The sequence below is a fragment of the Thalassophryne amazonica genome, chromosome 1 (genome assembly GCF_902500255.1).
Source record: "Thalassophryne amazonica chromosome 1, fThaAma1.1, whole genome shotgun sequence".
Classification (NCBI taxonomy): Eukaryota; Metazoa; Chordata; class Actinopteri; order Batrachoidiformes; family Batrachoididae; genus Thalassophryne; species Thalassophryne amazonica.
In genome coordinates, this window is record NC_047103.1 from 169,426,677 (window position 1) to 169,435,288 (window position 8,612).

Genomic DNA, 8,612 nt, shown 5'->3' on the forward strand with positions numbered 1-8,612 from the left:
GTTGGTACATTTTCCTCTGTCATCCATTATGCCCCTTCTGTGCGTTCAGACCAACAACAAGCGAAGCAGTGCTTTGAATTTTATAGAAACTCGGATCTCTGTCTTGCCAGAATATCACATTTCCCTCTGAATATTCCAGGATTGCCTTTTTCATTCCAACTGTGACTTTGAAGAGACAAAAGGAGGCCTCTTCTTCCCTTGGTGCAATCTGTCAGTGATAAAGCCTGGCACGGAGAAAGTCCTCTCATTACCAGCGCTCAAACCACCTCTATGATGACGAGCCGCTCTGTCATCCAGGCCAATCCTCAAAGCTGTCATTTGGGAGCCTTCGGAGTTAAGGCATTAGTTTTGCTTTCTTCCCTTCTCCTCCCTTCCCCTCAGTCGCTCCTAAATTGCCTCTTCTTGAGTTACTAAGCTGCTTTAATAGGTACAACCTGCGCCGACTCTGTCCTCACATGGGCCGTACCTCTCCTGACGGCTGCTTTGCGCGTGGCGGATAAAGACCTATCCCATGATGCACCCTGTCACACACGATACCAGGCTCCGTGTGGTGATTTTTCTTTTCTTTTTTCTTTCGCCTGGCTCCTGAATGTCGTCTTTGGCGCCAGTGATTTTAAATGTGTTTCCTATTTCTTCCTTTGCTGTTGACATCAGAATGTTTCCAACCTCAGTCTTTTGTGTGCGCTTATTAAACACCCAAAAACACACAAACGCACATGTGCAGGAGGACACTTGCATTATTGCACACAAAAAAACTTGCATGCAAAAAAATCACACAGCCATCTGCAAACACACACACACCCTCCAGTTATACACACTCAGAAAAACCACAAACACACTGAGTCAGAGTCCTTCACAGGTCCACTTAGTTAAACTGGAGTCTGACCTTCACACACAAAACCCAGGTCTGTAACTTTCTCAGCACATCGTGAACCGCAACAAACTTGCTCAATTGATCTGACCAAAATCGTCATTCACAGTTCCACAGTCTGCAAATATATTCTCTTGTCAGCAGCATTTGTCTGTCCTTCCGGCTGCAGCTTTTTAAATTTAGCCCCAACATCACAAAACATCTCAGTGGGCTTCACATTGTCTCAGATGTATGACTCTTTTTGTCTCGGAACTCTTTTGACAGATGAGCATTACTGTAGCAACAAAATGGATCATAAACTTTAATTCAATAAAGGACTCAAACCAAGAAGACCAAGTCAGTCAGGGAGATGGACCTCAGCAAGAAGATGACAGATGGTCCAAGCCCTGACGATGAAGACCAGTGTGTGTCTCAGCTGAACCTATACTCTGGGAAAGTCTGAAAGAAGCAGGGTTTGGAAAGAACCATAGACAAACCCTCCATGATTCACCTATAGGTCTTCTGAAGGGCAGGTTTCTAACTCAAATGGGGTGCATCCAAATGTCGCCTACCTTCTGGCCAACCCATAAATGGGTGAAGAGGTAGAACATGGGCAAGACCAGCTTGTCTTGGGCTGGGCAAATGGAGCCCGAACACGCCTCCCCACAACTCACCGTGAATAAACAAGCTAACGCTAACAGCCTAACCATGATTCAAGTGTTTAATGTATTTTTTTTTTTTTTGCAGACTGGGTGTTAGTTTTCATAACCGGTAGATTGGGTGCAGGTATTAAAAACTGCACTGCCTCAGTGCAATAATGGTGGCACCACCAAGCTAACCTCAAACAGCTACAGCTATACAGTACATTCATACAAATTAAATTATACTAAAAATATCTTTCAACAGAAATGCCATAACAGGCGGTCTGTTAGTGTAATTAACCACACAGCAAACCACATTCTTTCAGTTACTTGTAATGAAACATATAGAAAAGACAAACACGGCTGAGTCTACAGCAGTTAGTGGACTTGGCTAGCTGACTTTGCTAGCGGGACCCTGGACTCAACAGCACACTAGCCGTCACTCAAAGGGACTATGCCCCTAATTATTTATGACTTTACAGCTTAAAATAGCTTCACCTAAGGACTTATGAAAAGTTATCGTGAACGTGAAAACAAGCTGTGGAGACTATCGAACCAAAGACCTTTATTTATTTATTTATTGTAAATCTGGCTGTCTGTAAACATGTTGAGTTCTGGTGTGCAGTTAGACATTTGAACATGGGCATCTATGTATGAGTGACTTACTTTTGGAATCAGTCTGAAGTGGCCTCATGTTTTTCAGTTCTGTCCAACAATGGACACTACATCGGTGGTAACAAATTGTTCACCGCTACTGACTGATTTACTTCACGATGAATTCTATCATCTTGTTAGTCTCCAAATTCCACGGCTGAATAATGATGACTAACTCATTAAAAATCTGGGGACTCACTCGATCAGTCCAAAAAGCAGCTTTGTTTTCTGTTATCAGCAAGCCACCTGCTGGATGGATGATGGAAATTAGGAGCAGGTGTAGTTGAAGTTACATGTCTGTTTCTTTCATTGTCACAGCTGAGGTCTGTGGGCAGTTAAACGGACAAAAATGTAACATTACTGAAGAAAGAGAGAAATGCCTAAGAAGACTGTGTGTGTCTGTTATGGACGAGGATTTTGTAATTGTGTCTGTGTGGAGCTCCGTTGGTAGGAACAGGCTTGACAGTATGAAAAGGAAAGACAGCGCTCATGATTCAGTGTTCGTGTTGTCATTCTGCATGTTTACACCTGCATGGCGGCGAGGTGCGAGTGCGGCACTTGGAGCCAGAAAGGAAGGTCTAATGGCTGATATGTGATGCCGGTGTCACTTTCCCACAGACCTGTGGGCGTGAGAGTGATGCTGAGTGCACAAATCACAGACGTCTGCCGCACGCTGTCGGGCCACATAGGTGGCTCGGGTGATGAATGCTGCTCCCCTCCATGCCTAAGCATTGTCATAAATAAAATTGAGCACAAACAGCAGCCTTTGCGGTTTAATGGAATTTGTCAACATGAAAGAAGTGTTATTGAGCTGCGCCTCTCTCTCTCTCTCTCTCTCTCTCTCTCTCTCTCTCTCTCTCTCTCTTTCTCGTTTCTCTTTGCTGATGCCTTGCCAAATACTTATCCCCTCTCTGGTGAGCATTTAGCGTTAACTTGCGGGCGCTCCTGGGAATCGCACGGCGTAATGAAATTACCTCGGCACAAACAAATAGGGTCAAACTCTCAAGGAGACGAGCATTAGGGCCGCGTTTTGCTAATTACGTGGTACGTTCTCGCAGAAGCTGCACAGGATCGCCCCGATCTACAGGACGCCACCATGTCCAATCTCGAGTAAACACGGCGTCAGGAGAAGAGTCGAGGAAATTAAACTAAGCAAAATAGGATTACAACAAACAACACCTAATATTTTGTCGATTTGCAGCTGATAATTAAGCAAATTTCATGCTGATTTGCTGAAGGAGTGATGAGACTTCTGGATAAACACAAAAGTGGGAAAGCGCGTTCTCTGTGAGTTAAACGAAATTGCGTGCGGCATCTTCCTCCACAAGCGCCGCTCGCTTTGATGGGAATGGCGTTTCTTCACCAAAACACTATGAACGTGTTTTGTGCAATTCGTCTCACCTGTGTTATCGCTGCCAGCAGAGCAAGAGATGCTATTAGCGACATAACCGTGACAGAGCGTTTTGTAATTATTGAGCATGCCTGTGTGGTAATTACTTCAGTTTACTGAATTACAAAAGATGGAAGGAGAGCGAGAGAGACAGACAGAGGGAGAGAGAGAAGCCTCACACCGCTGCGGCCCTGAGCCGAGTACGAGACGGTGGAAGGATCGCGCTCATCTGCCAGAGACTGTTGACACAAAATGTGCTCCATCAGCAGAAGTAACCTCACGTTTTTTTCTCCACAGTGCAGCTTGACAGTCTGATGAAAGACAAAGCTCTCCAACAGCGGGTTCCAATAAATCTGACGACTGGCAGCAGAGCGGAGACCACCTATTCTGCCTCCTACGTGAGCCGTCTCAGGCGCCGCCACTCGCTTTTCATGTTTATCCTGCTTTTGTTGGCCACCTACTCTGTTAGCAATCCACGTGCTAATCTTACTGCTGCCCCCTCTGTGCCCAAATCCAGCAAATTGAGACGGGATTACACCCGCGAACGTGCTCGTAAATTTTGTATTCATTCAGAGGTGACTTGGCATTGATGGAGGAATCCTCTTCGACTGAATCCCCTTCGACTGTAGGCGTCTGTAATCTCGATGTTCGTGGTTGTGATGGAGGCCAGCAGGAGTCACTGTGCAATAGTAGTCAGTAAACCTCACTCCTCGACAGCTAAAAGGACTTTCAGGCAACAAGACCACAGCCCTGGGTTTAGTCTTCTGGTCAGAGAGCCCGCCTCCCATGCTAGAGATCGTCAGGTTGTGTCCTGAGGGGAGCGAGTGGGAGGAGTCAAAATCACAACACAGAGCAAGCCGCTACATGGCGAACATTCCGATGTGAACAAACTGTTGCAATATGTTAAAAATAATCTTTTTTTTTATCAGGACTACAGTGGAGTCTTTCAGATTTTTAATAAGTGTGTGAGTTTTGTTTTATCTTAATTTTTCATAATTTGTTTCTTTTTTTTTTTGCAGTTTGGTTATTCACTCATTCATTTATTTTCCACACCCACTTACTCCAGTTAAGGGTCACGGGTGGGGCTGGAGTCTTTTCCAGCAGTCATAGGATGGAATACACGTCCTATGACTGCTGGGAGTCCTGATCTGATGCCTCGGGACTCTGTTGGGTTTGGATTTGGGGTGATTTACTTTTAATAGAGTCGAGTTGGTAAGATCTTACGGTCTCATTGACATGAATGCAAAGTGGAGGTCAACAGATGGATTAGGGAAGACTCAACAAGGATGGAGACGTTGGTCCAGACTGTCTTGTTGCAAAGGGTTCCATGTATCACAAGTAGAAAGTGAAAAATAACAATTCCTGAAAATATCTAAAGTGGTTTTTGATTGATTGATTTGAAATTCAGCATGTACTTAATAACAAAATGTAAAAACACAACAATTTGAACAGTACATATAGAATTCTGAGGATAACGTATAAAATCAAACGTATTCCCATTGTGGTCCTCAAATCAAAACAAATAAAACAGATAAAAACACTAAAATAGTGGTAGAAGAAAGGAACAAAGAACCTCTAAAAACACAAAATACACCTAAATCAATTAAAGTAAACAAATAGTTGAACAGAATTCATAAGATGACCTTTTGACAACTTTCTTTAAAAAAATTGTCACTCCTTTTTTGGGTGTAGGTACACATGCCAGCAGGGCGGAGTCACATTTAAAAAGACTGGCAGCAGCAAGTGGAAACAGCCAAGTTCTGAGAGCAAATACATCATCAGCTATGAAATGATTATTTTATATAGCGTGGGGTCCCTCAGGACAAAGCGGGATGCATTGGCACAATGAATTGCGCAGCAGTGCGGGGACCAATTTTGTGCAAGTCAAGGTGCCTTTAGTCTCCATTGACATATACCAATGTACCAAACCAAAGCCCTTGTTACTCTCCGTTTCTGAAAAGTACAAGTTCTGTTTGAGGTACGGTTGGTAACAGGAACGTAGTGTTACTGAAAACTTGGTGTTTTCAATCCAAAGTGACAGTTGGAATGTGTGAACAGTCGAACAATTTCCATCATCAAAATTCCTCAACAGCTGAAGTGTATGTGCTGTCAGATGAGCTTTTTGTGCCATTATATCCAGTATCTCTGAGTTAAGCTGAACAACTTGAAGAATTATCAGTTATATTTCTGGATGCTGTGGGTCTGGTGTCTACTGCAAACTGTTTTAGATCTCATTCAGCGGCTTGTTCTACTTAGATCAGATCTTTGTATTTGAGCTTCGCCCCACAACTTGTCAAAAACCTGCATGATGACTACCGCTGGATATACAGTAGTGTTCAGAATAATAGTAGTGCTATGTGACTAAAAAGATTAATCCAGGTTTTGAGTATATTTCTTATTGTTACATGGGAAACAAGGTACCAGTAGATTCAGTAGATTCTCACAAATCCAACAAGACCAAGCATTCATGATATGCACACTCTTAAGGCTATGAAATTGGGCTATTAGTAAAAAAAAGTAGAAAAGGGGGTGTTCACAATAATAGTAGTGTGGCATTCAGTCAGTGAGTTCATCATTTTTGTGGAACAAACAGGTGTGACTCAGGTGTCCCCTATTTAAGGATGAAGCCAGCACCTGTTGAACATGCTTTACTCTTTGAAAGCCTGAGGAAAATGGGACGTTCAAGACATTGTTCAGAAGAACAGCATAGTTTGATTAAAAAGTTGATTGGAGAGGGGAAAACTTATACGCAGGTGCAAAAAATTATAGGCTGTTCATCTACAATGATCTCCAATGCTTTAAAATGGACAAAAAAAACAGAGACGCGTGGAAGAAAACGGAAAACAACCATCAAAATGGATAGAAGAATAACCAGCATGGCAAAGGCTCACCCATTGATCAGCTCCAAGATGATCAAAGACGGTCTGGAGTTACCTGTAAGTGCTGTGACAGTTAGAAGACGCCTGTGTGAAGCTAATTTATTTGCAAGAATCCCCCGCAAAGTCCCTCAAATAAAAGACATGTGCAGAAGAGGTTACAATTTGCCAAAGAAAACATCAACTGGCCTAAAGAGAAATGGAGGAATATTTTGTGGACTGATGAGAGTAAAATTGTTCTTCTTGGGTCCAAGGGCTGCAGACAGTTTGTGAGACGACCCCCAAACTCTGAATTCAAGCCACAGTTCACAGTGAAGACAGTGAAGCATGGTGGTGCAAGCATCATGATATGGGCATGTTTCTCCTACTATGGTGTTGGGCCTATATATCGCATACCAGGTATCATGGATCAGTTTGGATATGTCAGAATACTTGAAGAGGTCATGCCCTTGAAATGGGCGTTTCAACAAGACAATGACCCCAAGCACACTAGTAAATGAGCAAAATCATGGTTCCAAACCAACAAAATTAATGCCTTGCAGATGTGAAGAAATCATGAAAAACTGTGGTTATACAACTAAATACTAGTTTAGTGATTCACAGGATTGCTCAAAAAGCATCCATCCATCCATCCATCCATCCATCCATCCATTTTCTTCCGCTTTATCCTGAGTCAGGTCGCGGGGGCAGCAGCTCAAGCAAAGCCGTCCAGACCTCCCGATCCACACACACCTCCCCCAGCTCCTCCGGGGGAACCCCAAGGCGTTCCCAAGCCAGCCGAGAGATGTAGTCCCTCCAGCGTGTCCTGGGTCTTCCCTGGGACCTCCTCCCAACGGGACGTGCCCGGAACACATCTACAGCGAGGCGTCCAGGGGGCATCCGGAAAAGATTCCCGAGCCACCTCAACTGACTCCTTTTGACATGGAGGAGCAGCGGCCTCACCCTATCTCTAAGGGAGCGCCCAGCCACCCTGCGGAGGAAACTCATCTCGGCCGCTTGTACTCGCGATCTCGTTCTTTCGGTCATGAGCCAAATCTCATGACCATAGGTGAGGATCGGAACGTAGATTGATCGGTAAATCGAGAGCTTTGCCCCCCTACTCAGCTCTCTCTTCACCACGACGGTCCGATACGGCAAAGCACCTTTTTCCGGTCGAGAACCATGGCCTCGGATTTGGAGGTGCTGATTTTCATCCCAGACGCTTCACACTCGGCTGCAAAATGCCCCAGTGCACGCTGAAGGTCCTGATTTGACGAAGCCAACAGAACCACATCATCCACAAACAGCAGAGACGAGATTCTGTGGTTCCCAAACCAGACCCCCTCTACACCCTGGCTGTGCCTAGAAATTCAGTCCATAAAAATAATGAACAGAACCGGTGACAAAGGGCAGCCCTGGCGGAGGCCAACGTGCACGGGAAACAGGTTTGACTTACTACCGGCATTGCGAACCAAGCTCCTGCTGCGGTCGTACAGGGACCGGATAGCCCTTAGCAAAGGACCCCGGACCCCTACTCCCGGAGCACCCCCCACAGGGTGCCCCGAGGGATACGGTCGAACTCCTTCTCCAGATCCACAAAACACATGTGGACTGGTTGGGCAAACTCCCATGAACCCTCGAGCACCCGATGGAGCGTGTAGAGATGGGCCAGTGTGCCGCGACCAGGACGAAAACCACACTGCTCCTCCTGAATCCGAGGTTCGACCATCGGTCGAATTCTCCTCTCCAGTACTCTGGAATAGACCTTACCGGGGAGGCTGAGGAGTGTGATCCCTTATAGTTGGAACACACCCTCCGGTCCCCCTTCTTAAACAGAGGGACCACCACCCTGGTCTGCCAATCCAGAGGCACTGTCCCGGATTGCCACGTGGTGTTGCAGAGGCGTGTCAGCCAAGACAGTTCCATAACATCCAGAGACTTAAGGTACTCAGGACGGATTTCATCCACCCCAGGAGCCTTGCCACCGAGGAGCTTTCTAACCACCTCGGTGACTTCGGCCTGGGTAATGGATGAGTCCGCCTCTGAGTCCCCAGTCTCTGCTTCCTCTTCGGAAGACGTGACGATGGGATTGAGGAGATCCTCGAAGTATTCCTTCCACCGCCCGACAGCATCCCCAGTCGGGGTCAAGAGCTCCCCACCCGCACCGTAAACAGTGCTGGTGGAGAGCTGCTTCCACCTCCTGAGGCGTCGGACGGTTTGCC

General features: G+C 45.7%; 1 long non-coding RNA gene across 8 annotated transcripts in view; it reads left to right on the forward strand.

Annotated features, from left to right (window-relative positions):
- The window catches only part of LOC117520852, a 28,696-nt gene extending 22,104 nt beyond the window's left edge, over positions 1-6,592 (forward strand). For 2 of the 8 annotated variants that reach the window (XR_004563801.1, XR_004563802.1), the window contains exon 3: positions 6,564-6,584. This is a non-coding gene — a long non-coding RNA (uncharacterized LOC117520852). Of the gene's footprint in view, positions 1-6,043; positions 6,053-6,563 lie in introns of all 8 variants that reach the window. The other 6 variants (XR_004563780.1, XR_004563796.1, XR_004563793.1 and 3 more) reach the window with 6 other exon arrangements.
- Positions 6,593-8,612: the final 2,020 nt, after the last annotated feature.